Source organism: Metopolophium dirhodum, chromosome 3, assembly GCF_019925205.1.
Source record: "Metopolophium dirhodum isolate CAU chromosome 3, ASM1992520v1, whole genome shotgun sequence".
Taxonomy (NCBI): domain Eukaryota; kingdom Metazoa; phylum Arthropoda; class Insecta; order Hemiptera; family Aphididae; genus Metopolophium; species Metopolophium dirhodum.
The window spans coordinates 40618626-40639629 of NC_083562.1; the positions used below are offsets into that span (position 1 = coordinate 40618626).

Consider the following 21004-nt stretch of genomic DNA (forward strand, 5'->3'; position numbering starts at 1 on the left):
AACAAAAATATGTTAAAATTAACCAATACAATGTTACTACTTTGATTACGTTAGTGCAGTCACACGCACTGGTAGGGAGGGGGAGGGGTATTAAGGGTTCACCAATCGACGAATACCATAAAAATATTTTTTTCATAAGTATTTGAAAATCATATATATCATACTTTATACAACTTTAACATGGTTTTTAATTCTGAAATTTCGAAGTTTAAAATTATGCATAAATAATCATACGGTAACGCGCATGTGATAACAACGAACCCTACGTGTCTTATAATATTGTTCGGGGGACGGAGTGGCCGAGTGGACTAAGGCGTCGGCTGCGACGCAGTCGACCCGAGTTCGATTCCTAGGCCATGGGCGGCTATTTTTCTTCGGACAAGTCACGGTGTCCAGAGAACAAGTGTCGCCATCCCCCACCCGGGCATGGCAGATACCTACGGGTGCCCAATAAAAATTCTGCCAAACTAAACACATACGTGTTCCTCCCCCTACCGACTTAATAACCTACAGTAAAAAACTAAAAAATAGCTAATGGCCTCAGCTGCCGGGCTGAAGTTCAATAAAAAAAAAATATTGTTCGTGCTATGTCAAAACATTTGAATATATTAGTTATTATAGCTAGGTAACTACTAACTAGATTATCCATCAATATGGTACCTACAATACTTTTATGTTTATACTCGAATTTTACAAAACACTACGTAATAATTCACAATTTTTTTTCACTTAAAAGTCTTCGTATAATTTTACAATAATATTTCTCAAAAATAATTAGACGTGCGTCTCTTAATTATTATTGTTCTAGCCTTCTGGGTGAATATTTTTATCCACACAAGTCACAGATAGTTTCAATCTTATAACGGGGTGGATAGGTGGCGCTTCTAAAATGATTACCAGATGATTATTTATGTATTACGAACTGGCCACAAATGTGTGTAGTATGTCTGTCGATTAACTTACCGAGAAAAGTCGATACTGAGTCCATTTCAATTTTCGATTTCATGGCTTATACGTATTTTACAAAAACGACATAGGATAATATGAGAGATTCGAGCAATAACCGTATACCCGTTATTATGTAAAATAACAAACAATGTGTTTACTGTAAACATAGAAACGCCGTCGAAGGTCGTGTTTTGATACAATCATGACGATGAATGCACATAATAATATTGCGATACGTTTATTAAAATATCTCATCGATTGTGTGCGATTAGAGACGTACGTAATTACTTTTTAATACATCATTAGGTAGTACGTATTATGGTGAATCTGCAGTCCATCGCATTTTTGCGGTTATTTATTGTATTGATATTGTTATAATATTATTATAACGACTATTGGAAATATATTATGTTTGTGGGTTGAAAAATTGCCGAAAACTCCATAATACGCACCTTAGGAATATGTCAATATATTCATATTTAGTCGTAGGTATAATATGTTTTTAGATTCTGAGCGGAATGAGGGATCTAGTGGTTTTACGATGGTGTTTATTTTTTAATTTTTTTCTAATATCCTGTATACAAAATTTCTACTAGAAAGTGTGCTTTGATTTCAACATATAGTATCTTATTTTTTAACAAATTGGATCAAGATGGTACTTTAATGAAGTCATTTTTCGATTTTCTCAATAGTTATTTAATGCCACGGGAAAAACCACAGACAAATTACAAAAAACCACTAAAAATGGGATTTTAATTTCCAACACTTTGTTTATCACCATAGAAACGAATAATAGAATAACAATTTTAGTTATTTTGTTGTAATTTCTAATATTAAATCAACATAATATAGGCTATGATAAATAACAATATAAAATATCCAGACCGATGAACCATCCCCGCTCAGAATCGTTTTTCGTATACAATGATATGATATCATTGAATTCAAATTTAATACATTCCATTATACAGAGACCCACTTGTAATCTACTGTACAGTAGAGCGACATCCACTTACCTGCTTTTTGTACTTATATGGTGATAATTTATTTGATAGTTAACAATCCTACTTCAGATTGTAGAGCAAGTCTTTTAGAGCAGTTTTTTTTAAATATAATATTATAGTATGACTAATGTCATCCATTTGACAGTGATATACTGCTGTATAATATACAATTACATTTAACACTACTCCACTAAAATATTTGCAATACATCAGGAATTAAGGTTACTGACTGTTCAGTTGCATGAAGCACATTGTACGTATAACATATAAAATATAAACATATATAATGTGTACTCGGGGTGATTCTCCAAGCATCGTCATCACAATGTATCACCTTATAATAATTAATTTATTCGAATTATGATTTTTGGAATTTTTAAGTAGCTATGTACTATTAAGGACCATATTTTCAAATACTGTTCTATATATGCGATAATATTTATTTTCAAATGAAAATCATTCTCTTTTCTATTAATGTTTCGGACATATTCCGGCGTACCAACATCGTTGATTTTTCGAAGATGTCTACAGTTTAGGAGTCGTTACTATTGACTGTAGTTTAAAATGTATATACAATGTTTATAAAATATACAACTGTTCCGTAGATAAATAAACTATTCAAATATTTTATTTTAATTAAATTTATAATTATTATATTCTTAACTGTTAATTGGTAATCAATAGGTATCTACATTATAAAAAAATACATTATCTTTGATGTGGTTTACTTTTTTCTTCAGTCGTGATTTCACAAGTTTTTTGAAGGTATTTACTAAATTTTTAATCCTAAGGAATGTTTGTTTTAGCCAAGGTAACACTTTGGAATTTTGCCAATGATCATTTATTAAGTCAAAAAGTTTTTACCGTAATAATTATTAGTGGTTGGTAAGGTTAAATTTGAAACAATGGTCTAGTAAGTACCTCAGCTGAGGCCGACCCACGGCAAGTGATTCATTGATACGAATTAAATCAGAATTTAGTAGACTTAACAATTGTTATTAAAAATACAGCAAAATGGTGGCGGGGAGTGACTATAATAATCAATATTTTTTTTATCTAGATTCCATTATAAATAAGACTGGTTGTAGGTTTTAAGAATGATGATATTATTTGATTATGATAAATTAATTTTATATGATTGAAAGTATTTGGCCATTCGTAAGAAAGAAGTGGTTAGTAATATTCCACATAAATATATAAAATAAACGGATTATATTTTGGCAAAAATATTTTAGTTTCTTTTTACATTAGTTTCCTAATACATAAACCGTTTCATGAATGTCGTGAACTTAATGTTTGACATTACCTTTTATAACACATTTTAAAAGTAAGTATAGGTATATCTTCTAATATATTATATACCATCGCCAATGGTTCAGGTATAGTGTCGCAGGTGTAATATTTCATTTTAGAGTTCAGATAGTTTTAAGACCATATAACGTATACGAATCCGGAGTCTGTATGGTGCACTGTTATAATGGGTATCAGATTCTAAAATAGATTTTAGTGGAAGAAAAAAATAATAATAACTGAAAAATGTATACGATATAAGAAAAAAAAATATTAAATATCACTGAATTACCACGAATGGAACGACGCTATTCGATACCCATTATGTGCAGTTGTATATAATAATTTAACATCACATATAGTTTTCATCATAATACAATTGATATTGATATTCTACGAACATTGAATGCTACATTATTATTTGTTTATAACTCTCAAAAAAAAATTAAATTCTTTTTAAATAAAAACTGCAGGTACAATATATACATACATTGATCAATATTTAATATGACAAAAAAAAAAAATTAGTTCAACATTGAAGAATGTTGGTTCAATAACATGTATTTATTTAATATTAAAGATGTATTGAACTATTATTGAAGTGAAGTTATCAATTTGCAATAAATTCATAAATGAGCTAGCTGCTACTGCAGTTCCGTGGACGAACGTTTCGTAAATTTATCTTACGGACAAATTTTCTGTTTATCGTTGAATTTATATAAAACTCTGAAGATTGCCTATATCATCTCGTAATTATTTATAAGGTGATACTAAAAAATAGAATTCTTTGCTAAGCGCACGAATAAAACAAATGTAGTACCATGTAGACTATGATTTAAAAAACCCCAAAATTTCACATTATTATTATTGTGCTCAAAACTTGACCCATTTACTTTTTGTTAATGAAATAAGCGTCTCAAAATTCCAGGATGATGGACATTTTATGATCTTGGGCAATGTTATTATTATAAATATAGAGATATGATTTTCGAAAATACGTTAACCATTTTTTTATTTTATGAGCATTTTAAAATGTTTCAAATATTTTATGTTAATACATAATTTATGTCTATAGTAAACCGATATCTGCTCACAATATATTTTTTTTTTTTGCAACTGTTTGATAAGTCACTTCTTCGTCAATTTAATATTTAGTATTACTCCATAGATGAAAATAATATCGATAATATTATCGATCTGACTAGGAGGGAGAATTATTACGAGCTTGTAATTTATGAGTTCATGACCCGTAATAATATTGTACGCTGTCTTACATTAAATTAAGTACATATTTATTTTGCATAATGGAATAAATTATTTTATACACGGCTCATCGCATAGGCAAATTAGCTGCAGCGATGTGTAGAATGTTTTAAAATGTTTAATAGATTTATTATATCTGGTTTTCTTAGTTGGATTTTTTTTTTAAACTACTAATTTTAAACGAACAAAAGAAGAAAGAAACCTCTTTATAAGAAAAATGGTAAGTATAGAAGTGTCGCATCTGGGAGGTAATTTAATAGGTGTGTCTTTTTCGTTTTGTTTCTAATTTAATTTAATTTTTTTACTGTGGCACCGTAACTTGGAGGCTGTACCTTTTGCGCATTGTCAAATAATTGGTTAGGTTAGGTTAGGTGCGCCATGTGGTAATAATTCAGTCAACTGAGTATCACCATAACACAAAGGTGTTGTTACGATAAGTAAGCAACACGTATATTATGTGTGGTAAGGTTTCTAATTACTACGAACCCGGGTGGTCACCCATCCGGGAGCTTGTAGCATCGGGCGTTACTTACTCTCTGTCGCATTGCGTGACTGGGAGCAGCCAAGGCACCACGCCAAGCCACTAGTTAATAATATTAAATATATAATAAACTAAATTTATATTATGACTATTATTAAAAAATATTAAAACACGTATAGATGTAAGGTAATACGTGTAGGTAATAATATACAATGATGGAGGACGGGGATGATAAATGTGGTTACTGAAATTACTTATGCAAGCAATTTTGATAATAAATGAAATACGTAATTATTTGAACAATATACTATACCTATATTATGTAAACGTATCATTTATGTACTTATTATTATTTCATAGGTTAGGTATGTACGTCTTATGTTTTATTATTTTTCATCAAAACCGTGATTTTTAAAATCTGTGTTTCAGATTACACACAATAACTTATTAGTTTTATAATCACAGGTGAGTGCAGTATTTTTCATGCTATAGTTGTTATATTAGGAGTAACTCTTCTTTGACTTACTATAATATACTAGCATACAGAATAATGATTGATGAGTTATCTGTTTAAAATAAACATTAAAAAATGATATTATATTTTATATTGTCATGTTATACATTTTACCAGCAAATAATAACCATATTAATATTTTTTTTAATGAATTAAATATTTGAAGTAGGTAGAGTTTTTTGCTAGTTGAGTATAACTGCACCCCATGCATCCCATTTTTTCTAGGAAATGTTTGTATCAATAAAATATGTGCCACATAAGAGTTATATCAATACTATTTTATTTTCATTATTAATATGTGCTAATTTAATTAATTTTTGATAGTGAACATTTTATAGTCATTATAATAGTATGTAATAAAGCTTATTAGTTATTATTATGTAAACAACAATTTTGTAACATTTAATTCACATTAAGTCATAACATTTGTTATGAAATTATACTATGATGGTATTATCATTATCAGTTTTATTTATGTGTACATCAAATTGTCAATTGATCAAATTCTAGTACCAATATAATTTAGCTATTCAGATTTCTGAACTTCCAGGAATTATAGTTTGACTGTAAAACTTATAATGCATTTTAGGTTGCATACAATTATAATTAATTGTTTTTCATTTTCGATCATTAACATAATTTTCTTAGCTCAATTTATAACGTGTCATAATATAATATACATACATTTTGAGAGTGCTGATTATGCTGTTACTAACGAAAAGTTCATCTGTTGTGTTCAGAGTTCTATATTTTGATAATTTAACTTTATGAAAGAATTTTTTTTTTCACATTTCCACCTAGGTAGTAAAATATATACAGGTTGATTTTTTTTCACTAACTTCTTACGTTTTGGAAAATTATGTATAATTATTTTTACGAAATTGGAAGACATAACAAGGCAATATTATTGTAAAAATTGTATTGTTATTTATTAAGTTTTTTGTTTTTTTTTGGGATGAAAAGTAACATTTTTAATTGGATATTTCGAAGCAGAAGATTATTTTAAATTATTTTACAAATTTAAAATGATTAGTAATTATAGTTATAAATATTAAAAGTCAAGATGAGGGAAATAAAGTGTCCTTGGTACTCCGCATAATGTTGACCACTAATCTGGTTATACAAACTTAAAAGTAACAAATAACATTTTGGTTTCGTAATGACTGCTATTTAATACTTTCAAAAACTTAAATACTTTTCGAGATCTGAGATTATGAGTGTTTACTGTTTTAAGAATTACCCAGTAAATATATGTATAAAAATTCATAAATATTTAGTTTTTAGTTGTTTGAGATTTGTTTTTGGTACTTAATAAATACATTTAAGTGTCTTTTTATATTAATATAAGGTAAGAGTGTAAGACCCGTCATAGTTAAAAGAAAAATTTAATTTAAAATGTTCTGCCGAACATGAATAACATCGTTTTAACATCAACCAACCAAATATAACCTCTTTAAGTATCGTTATTTATGTCTTATTGTAAGTAATTAATGTGGTTAAATTACATTTACAGGAATTAAATTGCCCAAACAAATGTTTCTAAATTTATATACGCATTTCTCATTCGAGTGTCACTACTCACTGATGGATGGCTTCTTCAACCAATTGGTCATGTCTTTAAACTCTTAAATCCTATATTCTGATTGTGCTTATAGATTGTATATCTTATTGAAATAAATATTTCTAAGTATAAAATCTATGTATGACATTTTTTTTTTGTCAACCACAAAAATTATCTGATAATTACCATTTTGTATTTAATTAATTTTAAAATGTTTATTCGTGTGAAGTATGATTTATATTAATTTGTTACAGACCGTACATTTACATAATCTGAAGGAACTCATATACTTATATATATATATATTTTTATATAGAATTAACTTTATTTTGTTTTACTTATATTTTTTCTTAGTTTTGAGTTATGATTTGAAATCTCTATTATTACTACTATTGTAACTGACATAAATATTAAATTAAATTTGTTATTTAGTAACTAAGTTTTTACGAAAGTAGAACAACGCAATATGACAATTTCCTATTTTATAATTTCAAATTTATAAAGAAAAAAATGTAAAATTCAAATCATCAGGAAGCGCTTAATATTTGTTTAGTTCTGATTATTTACATGATTAAAAATCTTTAAGGAACCAAATACAGTTATGAAAAATATAGAAGGATTTTGAGGGGCTAATAGGGATAAAAATACGGCTAAATAATTGATAAGGGGAAATAAAGTAGGTACGTTGGAACACTTGCTACACCGGATATAGTTTAGAACTTAATTAGTCTTAGTGAAAAGCCAGAGGGTATTAAAACAATTAAAAATAGGTCATTATTGTTGTCAGTGTTGGGTCCTGGGGCTCCAAAGCGTGAATCTATTGCTATTGTACAAACAACATGTAAGCAAAAAAAATTGTCACGGAGATGAGTAGCACACCAAAACGACATGCGTTTTAATTCATATGTACCTACGTAGTTATTATACTTAATAACCTCATAATGTGATACAGCTGAGAAATATAGCGTTTAAATAGATTAACGACGAGTAATTGACAACCGGGTGGGATGTTAAACCGATGAAATTTAACAATAAGATTTTTTGATACTAATAAAAGAATTTTTGGATACAATAATTAGTAAGCTTGACAGAAAAAAAACCGTTAAAATTATGACCAAAAATGCTGATGATTTTATTGAAAAATGAATGACGAAAACTGCTAATCACGGCGTGACTCAAACCTATGAAATTATATAATGAAGATCGTAACGAATCACAGTTTGATTAAAGTTTCCGTCAAGAAATAAGTCGAATAAAATACTCTATACAAAATACACACAATATATCAATATTTATACACGTATCGAGTAGATAAAATTTCAGTTTGATACTAACGTGATGTCCCATATATAATAATTATAGACGTACCGATAGATTTGGCAGACTGATGTTTTTTTAATTTACTATATTGACCTTGATTATAATTATTATAACAGACTTGTGTTAAGCCAATTTACCATTATTGTATAATATATGTAGGGCGTGCTGCATTATAGTCGCAGGCCGAAGATTTAAAATAAGTTGAGACAGTAAAACATTATAATATGTGACCGCCGATTAGTATCATGACCAACATTAGTTGAGAGAAGCATGTTATCCATCCGTGTGATAAGTTATGAGCAATGGCAATGGCAAGTATACGTGTTTTATCATAATTTTGAATAGGTAGTGTTTAGAACGAAAACTTAGTGAACACTACAATTCGTCAACGTTCCCAAAGCCATCTTTAACTGTCAAGCTGGCTGTTTCTCTGTTCGTTTTATTAAGATTTTGGCCGGAGAAGTGCAATTTTGGTTATGGCCAATGCCGTTTGCGCCTAGTTTTGCATTTTGCAGAGCTGATCGTGCAGCACTTTAATAAATCGAAAATTTATTACTTATCGAGTGATTTAGAGAAGTAATTTTCTCACTATTTAAGCAGTAGGTTTAGTGTTAGAGGACATCACGAAAACCAGTAAAGAAATGCAACAAAAATGTTGACGATTGGCTTTACTTTCATATTTCATGTTAGGACGCGCCATAATAATATAATAATATATTTATAATATTTGTATACTAATCGATGCGAGTGAATTGTCTATAATTGTCCTATCTGGATTGTTTTTCTCTTTTTTTCGATTAAAATTAAAATGCATTATGTTTTGGGACCGGATTTGATGAATACGAAGATGAAGTTAACCTAACTACGAAAAAATAAATTTTGCAACTTGAATGTTCATATTATTATATCTTTCACGAAATTTACCCTATTTTACGACAGTGCACAGACATTCATAAAATGTATTGAGTTTTTTCGTTTTGTTTTTAAGGGAATATTTGGAAAGTTTTGTACGTTTACCTACAAATTAGGCGTATAGGTAAGTTAGCTACTATGCATTGCGTCCTACTAAAGTTTGCCATAATTTCACGAGTGTTATTCTATAATAATATGTTTGTACAGTAGGCATTACACCTGTTGTAGTTTGGAAATCACAAATACGAATATAATTACTCTAATCAATTCGACTATAGCGGCTAGCTGAAATAATAATATTATATTAATGCGCATTGTGACTAATGTACAAGTAATCCACCGAAGTTACACATCGTCCCGCTAAACGCTATTACGCAAAATTCACTATAGAAACGGAAACTATAATAATTATTATCGCGTAGTTTCAGGTACTATAATCTGGACAGCAACATTCAATTGCGATTATTGAATATTAATAACTGGGGTGTGGTTTTTATAATATAATAAAAAGTCAAAATATATAAATATTTATGTTGTCGTACTATTGCCAAAAAGTGTATTAAAAGACATGAAATATTTAACAAAATAATAGTAGGTAGGTATCATATAAAAAAGAAAAGTACCGAATAGAAAAACAAATGAACGATCTAGAACAATACTATAGTCACCAGAGAAATATATTGACAATATAAAATATTACATTGAGATACGATAAAATACGTTACTTCTGTCGCCACTTTCAATTAAATAAAGAAAATTATATTGTTCGGGGTTATCAAATATACAAATTGGAAGGAGGAAAATAAGGTGTTCCGGACGACTTACAAATATTTTTTTAAAACCGTAGCTACTATTCCTATTTATAATAGTGAGTGTGAGCGAAATTTCAGCTCTATTAATGAAATTATAACACCCATCAGATCTTCATCAAATATTAGTACAGTCTCTTTTATTTGATAATTGTGTTGGCCATCTACTCACTGAATTTTGTCCTGAAAAATATGTACCTACGCTCATGGCTAGTCAAAGGTAGACATTCTGCTTAAGACTCAGTGGCAAGTCGCAAACGTGAAAAAAAAATTGACGAAAAATACTCAGCATTATGGAAATTATTATAAACAATGTATTACATTTGAATTATACCTATAACTAAATTTTTTAAGCTTAAAATTTCTTATATTACCTTTTTGTATCTATTTAACTAATTATATTGTATTGTAAAGTAAACACAAATTAAAATGATTAAAATTCAAAATTAATATTTTAATCCGCACATTAATTTTATGAGCGTTCCTGGTTCGTAAAATTTTTCATTTCGAGCACTGTATATTGTATACTATAATAATATAATTTGGCGTTATAAAAACTCGTTTACCTATTTTATCTAATTTTTTTACGACGTTGACTATTAATATTTACGACAGAGTGAACATATTTACCCCAGAATAATGATTATTATCAATATATTATGTCTATGATTATGTAAAAATAAAAATACGAAATACTATATATTTATTCGTAAAATATTTTAAAATGAAATATGCGAAAATATTTAATAATGAACACGTAATTATTATTTTATTCAGGGTGTTAGAAACGTGCTTGTTTTTTAATCAGAATATTAAGAAATCTACGTTCAATATAATTATGAATTTATATAAAAATTCGTGTCCAATATTAATTGGTTATTTAATGGCCATCTGGCGCTCAAGAAATAGTACAATATAATTTAACCAGAAACAAAAACTAAATAATATTATATGGATGCGGACGAAAAAAAAACGAGCGATAATTTCATTTAAAAAATACACAATAAACATTACAATATATCGGGACGCGCGTAAATCACACGAATGAATATCCACACCGGAACGGTATTTTATTATTGTTATTTCGCCAAACTCGTATTTTATAATATATAATAATAATATGTGATAATACATAAAATGATATCATGTAAATCACAATAATAGTATTACAGCAGAACGTTGGTGTAAAGCGGAAAAACATATCGTTTTTAAGATTCAATGAATCTATAAATAGGCAACAAGAGAATAAATATCATGTGTGTTGAAATATATTCATATTTCATATTATATCCATATTTACTTGGTAATATGTTGTTATTTGTTATCTTAGAACATATGATGAAAGAAATAAATAATTCATATTAAACTACAAAAAAAATTTGTCTTATATTCAATGCATTGCGCGGGGCCTGATAAACACTGTGTGTGTGTGTGTTTGTAGGGGGGGGGGGGTACACGTAGCACGTAGGCTAGTGCGGCCTTGTTCTCTTTCACTTGATGATAGTTTAGAAATTATTAGGAATTTAACTGTATATTTTACCATATTTTTATTCAATACTTCACTACTTATTTTAAATTGCATATCATAAATCCTTGTATAATAATAATATAATCCTTATAGAGTGATAAAAATATTGGCCGGAGCTACACTACCGCATGAAATTGAGAACTTTTCCCTTACAATTTTCGCATCTCAAAGATTTCAACGGCGGTGGTCTCTTATAATATTGTAAACTTGATCTCAAGGTGACTTATTTTTTTTCTCGGAATCTCCAAGGCTCCAACGTTGTATAATATAATATTTTATTATTAATAGTGGTGTCTAGTGACAAGTTTAATATATGAAATACCTCGCGTGTTTTTAACCTATCAAAAAAAACACAACTTTACTGTGGTTGAGACGTTTCGCTTCAAGATTGGGAAGATTTTCAAGTATAGCACTAAAGTTTACGTTCAAATATCAACATGGTGTCGTTTACAATTCGGCCGTAAATCGCTGCTGTTTATGAACATTAGGCCTATACTCGTTATTGAGAATGGATGGCGATAAATTAATTGTCTAAAAATCAGCGTCGCGTATCATTGTTAATGTGCATGGAAATTCATCCTCGGAGACTCGAAAAGTAAAGAAAATTCAAATACAACTTAAATACAAACGTTTATTGTCGTCCCCCACGTTTCGAGATTAATTAAACTAAAAGGTACACGCTTTGACTTATGAAAAAATAAATTAAATATAACTCCGTCCCCCACTTTGTGCAATGGTGTAAAAACGTCATAAAAACAATTGTTTGTGTTTAAAAATTTGCTATACGCTGATAATTAACTGAAAAATAAAATTGATGAGATTATTTTATAATAAAATTATCATTATTATGATAAAAAAAAAAACGGTGATGTTATTTTTGAAGAGTGGTAAAAAATACAAAATAATAAATATTTTTCCTCGGGTGGTCGGATTAAAAGTAATTTCTAGTCCATATATAATGTAATATAATCATGAACGTTTTTTGTTTGAAAAAAGGTAAATGCACCTTCATCATCTAAAATATGTAGGTATATATATGTATATATTATAGTAAATTATGAGTTCACAGTAATTTTAGTAAAGATACCTCATCCAGGGGTCAGGGATGATATATTTATGTATTCCAGGGTTTTCAAGTCTTGTGTGCTCCATTATAATATTGGACATCATTCTCAACGAAACTCACTAACCGGTTACGATCATCGAGATTACCGGGATGTAAATATTTATGTCACATGTTTAGTTGTATATATTAGTAACCACCAAGCTAAGTTACTTTATTTGTATTAAATTATCGCAATTCATCAAATACAAACAATTATAAACAATTTCTTTAATTATGAATCTACTTAGCCCTTTTTTGTTATCACAACTTTTCTAACTTGAGTTTTTTTTTCGTAGCGAGGTTTTTTACACGTAGTGTTTATGTTGAGATAATTATAATCAAAACTCATTTTTCGGTCTATTCGTATAACCTTTAAAATTTAATCTGACGATGGACGCGATCTGTGAAATATTTTTTTGAAAACAAATCACAGTTTTGTCCAATGAATTTTGTGTTTAATGGGTGTACCTGTTTATTTAGTAAAAAAGTGGTTAAAAAAAAATGTATTATTATTTTTACAATGTACAACTGTTATTATTATAATTTATAACATGTCATCGTATTAATATTGTTTTGTTAAAAAAAAAAAAACGGTTTGTAAGTCTTTCTTCCGATAAAAAAATGTAAAAGAACAAAACATTACCAGAAAATTGTACAAGATACAACCAAAAATGTGTTGCTGAACCTAACACACCCACACACCCACACACCCACACACCCACACACCCACACACCCACACACACCCCATCGTGATTCGTTCGGCGATGGTCGGGCCAGGCGACGACGAGGGTAAGCGCCGCTCGCGAACACGTTGGGCGAGCGTATAGACTCCACCGTTGTCGCTGTCGATTACAGTCCGCCGATGCGAACGGAACTCTGACGACAACCACCGAATGACGAATCGGATCGTCTCGCGAGATTCAAATAGTCGTGATCCCATTGTTAATGTCGTGATTGTTGGTTATCGTTGTTAATATATTTTAATTAAATCGTTTCATTATTATTAGTATTATTATTTTTCGACGGATTTGGTGTCCGATGAAGTGAAGCCAAACTGATACTGTACTGCGGCCGGTCCTGAGGTATGTGTACGAGCATCAGACATCCGAGATAACGGACATTTTTTTATATTTTTAACCATCGTTATTTAATTTATTATTATTTAATTTTGTTCTTCTTTGTCATGTATGACAATGTCGAACAGGAAGAACTGATTATCGTCAATTCACAAACGATCCGTCTATAATAATGTCGTATACCCAGTGCTCGGATTAGTTTGGGGTAACTTGGATAAGTCACAAATAAAAAGTTAAATGTCTTAGACACTCAATATGTATACATAACATATTTTTACCGTTCTGAAATCAACTATATTGTACAGAGAGCGGTGAATGGCCTCAAGTCGATTCGAGAGTTTAAAATGATCAAATTTAACGTAAATGTCGGACGAGATATGAAACGATAATTTTAGTGCTTACAATTACTGCTGTTGTTGTAATAATAATAATAATATATGATGGTCATGGGCTCGAAGAAATTAGGATTTTTTTTTCAAAATATTTAGAAAACTCGAAACGTAAAGTTGTGTTAGTAGATAAATATTTTTTTTTCTCTAAAGGTACTCTATAGAGTATTATAATATTATAGACAGTGTTGAATGTTCTATTAAAAGTAATAACGAAAATTCATAACGCAATTTGATTTTTAATTATTCGAATGATTTCAATGTGTCGGACGGCTTTTACCTATATAATAAAAGTATCGAAACCAGGTAGCAGTTAACGGCGGCGTTGTGTATACGTGCTTAACGTTTTACATACCTTTTTATATTATTTATTACTTTCTGTTGTATTTGTGATTAGTAACATAAAGTAACATAAAAAAAATGTTTGTACGTAAAATTCAAATAGTGGTGAACTTGTACCCGAGTGAGTATGTGAAACTTTTGTCTTATGAATGTTTAATTAACCACTGTTTTTTGAAAATTTTCAATTTTTATGGATATCGGTGAGTTATAATAGAAGTTGAAAAATAGCACTTTTGGTTGATATTGATGAATCAATATTCAATTTGTAAGATAAAAATATGACAAGATATACTAACGAATCATTATATTATATTGTGCAAAACGAATTTTTTTGAACAAGGTAAATTACCATTTAATTATTTGGAATTTAAACCCGATTTCTGTCTAAAGAATCACACTTGTTCATTCTATTATATTATGATAGCACGTAGGCTTGATCTTTTTAATTAACAGTTTATCGGTAATATTTTTATTTAATTTTACAATCTTATATACATTACGTTTTTTAATTTATAATAATATTATTACATGGCTCTTTTTAACAAGGTATGCTTTTATCACATAAAATACTAAAACATTGGCTTTTGCCTCATGTTTTGGCCTACGAATTACAATTACTTAAGTGATACAATTTGGGTTTAATTATTATACGGTGGTTTGTCCTTGATATATTAATTAAATAATTATGTTTGATGATAGTTTTGAAGTTTAATAATAAATAGTTTATTATGAAGTGATATATATAATAATAGTATACATATAAAAAGCTCTACCTACATGACAAATGCAACACGCTACTCGATATTTTACACTTCGAAGAAAATTTATGAATCAAAAATGTGTATTAATAAGTACCAATCAATTTTATATTATATACCCTAGTGGGAATTAGGTATTTTTTACGTTTTATTCGTTTAATTGCCATAAACAAAGCGTTACGCAAAGTCGGTTAAAAAATGAAAATATCTGAACTCAGCACAAAAATATTATATTTATGTTAAAATTATAACCACGGTCAAATTACCATTATTACCATTCAATACCATTTAGCCAATTGATAAATATAGTTATATTGTATTATAGTAATTGTTGGCCACCGAAACTTGAAAATAATAATACCAAAAACTTTCAGATACATTATAATATTATATGCAATTTTAGTGCATTGGAGCTCTAGGTATTTTTAGGTCCTCGAGAAACTGTTGTCTTACCACTCTTCTCAACCCATTCTCATAATGATCCTTCCAAAGATATTATCTGAATATAAGCTATAAAAATAAAACTTCCATGCCTGGTTAAATATTTATTTTGTAAATTATGATGGTATTAAAATATGTTGCACGCAACTTGGTTTTGTCTTTTATGTCAATAACATAAAAATGATAACAAACAACGATTTTAAATTACAATTATCATAATATTCTCATACCAAATATTCTTATATTTATTCGACATGATCATTACATTATTAAAAATGATTGTCAAGCTTACAACTTTTTGTGTCGAGTTACTTTTAAATTTATGGTTTTATTGAAAATGTAAACACCGACTGAATATTGATATTAACTGAATAAACAATTGTTATTATCTTACGTTATTACTTATTATAGTATTAAATATTAATCAGTACAAATAGAGATACCTATAGAATACCTAAACAATAATTAAAAAAAATGTTTGTAACTTGTAAGGATACTATAGTACGATTGAAATATAATTTAATTTTGAATACTCCATACTAACATTATTAAGTTTAATTCCTCTCTAGAGTTTAAAATAGACATTTATTTTGATGTCGATTTTAATGAAGATTTCTCATTTTTTCGTAAATAAATTAAATACGTCCTGACTCGACGTCTTGATTATCATACTATTTGGTCCCTAAAAAATAATACAATTTGTATAAACAATTTGGAACCGATTTACGACTTTTGCGACTAAGAGAGTAATTTTATCGTTTCAGAATAAATTCGTTCCAAAAGAAAATCACATGCGCTCTACGTCTTACTCGAACAACGTGACATATGTCATGCATGTTAGTATTGAAAAATGAATGTATAAAAACTTTGTAACGTATACGCAAATTATAACATTACATTCATAAGTAATGGGTTTTGGTATTTAAATCCCATTCATCGTACAATGTAATATGTTGTAATGTTCGGTTAGGTACAGCATAATTTATGATCTGTAGACAAAGTATTATAAGCTTGTAGTTACACGCGAAGTTCTTCAAGTGAAAGTTTATTTCGCAAAGTACACGTTCGACATACCTAATATTGTGTACCATTTTAGACGATAAGTCTGCAATACAATCGAACTAGGTCCCAGGGTCCCTCAATGTGCATGCGCATACCTACTTTATAATATATATATATATATATATTATTACACGAATAATATTCTGTCTCCTGTGAGTGCTCTTTTTTTTACGTCCGTGTGTATATCAAGCACACATATGTACAATACGCTTTCGACGGACTGCAAACAATAATTTTCTTCCGACGTCATAATATTTCGATAAAACGAAGCGGTTTTATCTATACAATACGTCTTCAACGGATCGCCGCGCTGTAGGTATTCTGTTGACAGTGTACCTACATATGGCCGCGGTTCTGTCACAAAATAAAAACTACTCGTGCACACAATGCGGTTATTTGTAGTTGGATTCCATTAGTGGTTTGGTTAAAAGGCCATGAGTACAAAATATACTACTACAAAAGTCTATGTCGAATTATGGTTCGCTTCTTAAATAATTACATTTGAAACGTAGCAATAAAATCGTTCAAATATAAATTAATTGTCATAGAATCTCAAAGTTAGGTTAGAAATAATATAATATAATATAATCGTTTCACTATAAACGAACACCCATCATAGATATATACAGTGTTTGGATTAGATAAGTATTTTTTTTTATCTAGATAGATATAAAAGATAACTCAACTCATATTTATCTAGATAAAAATAAAGATAAATACTTTTTTGTCTAAATAAAAAAAAAATACAATTATTTTTTAAATGGTTTTAAATTTAGGTATATTTTAGTTGGGCACTACGAACATAATTATAATAATGGTATAAACATAAATAATTACATTATTTATAAACTATAAACTTTGTTTGAGAATCTGTATAAATATTTAAAAATGCATTTGTACAATTTCACAATTTTTATCAGTAAAAATGTATCTAGATAAATTTATTTAGATAAGTAAAAAAATTATCTAAGATGAACGTTTAGATACCTTGTAACTATTTATCTAGATAAGATAAAAGATGAACAAATAACTATCTAGGTATTCATCTAGATAAATTTATCTAGATAAGTCCGAACACTGGATGTATACCATCCAAATATTGGAGACAGGAAAAATACTGTTCGTTTTTAGTGTCCAGAGTTCTAGGTGTGGGAGGGGGATGGGGCTTGTACAGAAAATGATTTCATACTTTAAATAGATTTTTTTTTATAACGCATAATAATATTATCGTAAAGTAACAGATGGTAGATATTAATAAAAGTTTTATCACCTACCTATAATAGGCTATTGCATCATATTATTAACGATACATTATCATATGACTATAACTTCACGTGATTTACACTGTTAAAACGTCAGTAGATACATAATAATATTATTATATGCATTAAAACCAGTATACAATCATCTATTTAAATTTATAAATTTGTACGCAAAATTATAATAATATTATTACAGAGTGTCATAGGATAAAATTTAAATCATTGTTTCAGGACGTACCTATATGTTTGTATGACAGGTTGGATTTTAGTGGCATGAGCGATTTGCTGATTCAAACAATATAAACCCTTAAATCTGACTTTGAAATTAATTTTACTGATAGGTTTATTTGTATATATCATGTATTTGTATTATTGAAAATAATTTATTCGTATGTTTATACACTATACCTACCTATTACTTTTTATTTTTAATTTCAATTTTAAATGAAATACATTTTCTTCAATATAAATAAAAAAATATATATACAATGTACGACTGTATTTTAGAATTACAAAAATCATTTTGAAGTTTCTTCAATTTTTCGACCGAACGTCTTGTTTCAAGGTCTCCAAATGGCAGAAGAATATTTTAAAATGTTTAAAAAAAAACAATAAGTGGCTGAGATAACCACAGTTCTTATATATTGGATACGACTTGAAGCTGTTGACACTTATTTATGCATTCGGATAGAATAAAGTTTAGACGCAAATAATGAATTTCTATAACAAACAAACTTTTAACCAGAGGCAAGTATATTGTATATTATATCCGATGAATGATGATAGTTGTTCGAATACAAAATAAACATCTGTCCATATATTAAAGTGAACCAAACTAACATGGCGGAACCGGAAAATCGTAATAGCCAATAGTATATAGGCATATTATTATGAAAATAATTCAGCTTTATTTTAATGCTATTTAAAAATACTACCCATCATTCTTGTAATTTGGACAAATCTAGTTTGGAAACGATAATGTATTTCATAATTTATATTAAGAGCATTAAAAACGAAGAACGTAATAAACTGTATGTTCGTGACAATCCATTTTACTCTGTTATTTTAAAAATTAGAGTGATTGACCTGTAATACAATTTAAAGGTAAAATTTTCTTCTAAGGCATCTCGGAGGCTTTTAATGGAATTTTAATTTTGATATTATGTACAAAATAAAATTACAGTTTTAGATGTTTATAACTCGCGTAATTAAAATATCAATGAAAGACTCCGAGATGCCTTGGATAACAATCATACCTTGAATCGTATAATATCTCATTTCACTCTGATTTTAAAAATAACAAAATTAATTGTTATGGACGTAAAATGTGCTCCTTGCACGTTTGATAGATGGTGACTTCCGGGTATCCCGGTATCCTCTTAATTGCATTCATAATATTTTATGGCGCCCGTAAAATATTATGTAATTATACATATATACTTACATCTAGTATAACAATATATACTTACTGTATAGTGTATACTGTATAGCTAACTATGCCTCACTCACCTCAAAGCAGTATTTAATCATGTTTATAAATTTAAATGTTATGTGATATCTCATCGTATTTTAAAAACATAAAAACGCATCCGCATAGAACTAAAATTAGTCTTTTTAAAAAAAACTTCTGTAGTAGGTATACCTGTTTTTAATTGAATAAATCACAATTAGATAACCTATATCGATTTCGTGTTCTGCACTTAGATTAAATTTCAAACATTTTACAGTTTTTTGTTACGATTAGGGGTATAGGTACTACAAAAAAAAAAAATAAGAAAATTACCTCTTAAAAGTACCATATACTATCTTTTTGATCTAGATCAAATATTACAATATCAAGTTACTAGAGCCCGATAACATATTATAACGCAAGCACAGTAAAAGTTATACGTGGTATGTGAACTCTGATATACGGCAAGATAACATAAATATAACAGAGTTAGAAGCAAAGATACATATTACGATTGTAAAAATACAGATAAAAATTAGAAAAACTTATAGGTAAATAACAACAACAAAAATATGTAAAAAAAGACGTGCTAAACATAATCAAAATTAATAGAATTAATTAAAATATTAGAGGGACTGTTTATCATGTAGTTTGTTTTATAAGAGATGAGATAGAACAAATCTCTATTTTTGAGTATCATATATTATGTAAACATGCAATTTTTTTTATAAAAACAGTATTATATAACAAATACATACCTAGCTTGCTCAAACAAGACCTAAAATTATCGATTTATGTGATATGTATCGATATTATTATCGAGAAATTACAAATATTGTAGTATTAACTTTTTGAAATTATTTTAATTAAAAATTTAAACATGAAATTTTATCAACATAAATTTGACCTAGAAAATATATTTAATTAACTTAAACAAATTAATATAGCAGAATATTTTATGTATCGATATAACTGCTTGTATTTACTATTTAGTTCACCTAATTGCATATTAATAAGTTATATTACAAATATTTTCTAAAGCAAGTTAATTTGATACTTAATTAAACTAAATTGTGAATTTTAATATAATATTAAATTTAATATTTTAAAAATGTTCATGAAAACGCAATAATATCAAATTGCTTAATTTGTATCTAGTTGGTGCATTAGAGAGGTCAAAATTCCCAGTAGTTTTCAAAAGCGCCGGGAAAAACAAAAAAAAAAAAAAAATAATTAATGGATTTTAAATTATTTTATTTTGCGTTATTTTTCGTTTAGTGATATTCTATAAATTATGTTTTGTCAACAGTTATGTTTTGTTGAATTATACATAATATATTTTGTTAAACGTTGTATTTTGTTTTGCAGTATTTAATTATTTTTGATTATCACTTTCCGTTTTAATTACGTTTACAAATTTCAATCGTTTTTTTCGTCAAATATAACGTTTTTATAACGTTTGCAAGCTCTGTATTATATCATTGAATT

At 28.2% G+C, this 21004-nt stretch overlaps 1 protein-coding gene across 2 annotated transcripts in view; it reads left to right on the top strand.

Moving 5' to 3' along the window:
• Positions 1 to 13387: 13387 nt before the first annotated feature.
• Positions 13388 to 21004, top strand: part of LOC132940851 (octopamine receptor-like) — a 170964-nt gene continuing 163347 nt past the window's right edge. Inside the window, exon 1 of one of the 2 annotated variants that reach the window (XM_061008643.1) lies at positions 13388 to 13818. The gene's annotated coding sequence lies outside the window, so the exon portion shown is untranslated. The remainder of the gene's footprint in view (positions 13819 to 21004) is intronic. The other variant, XM_061008641.1, reaches the window with a different exon arrangement.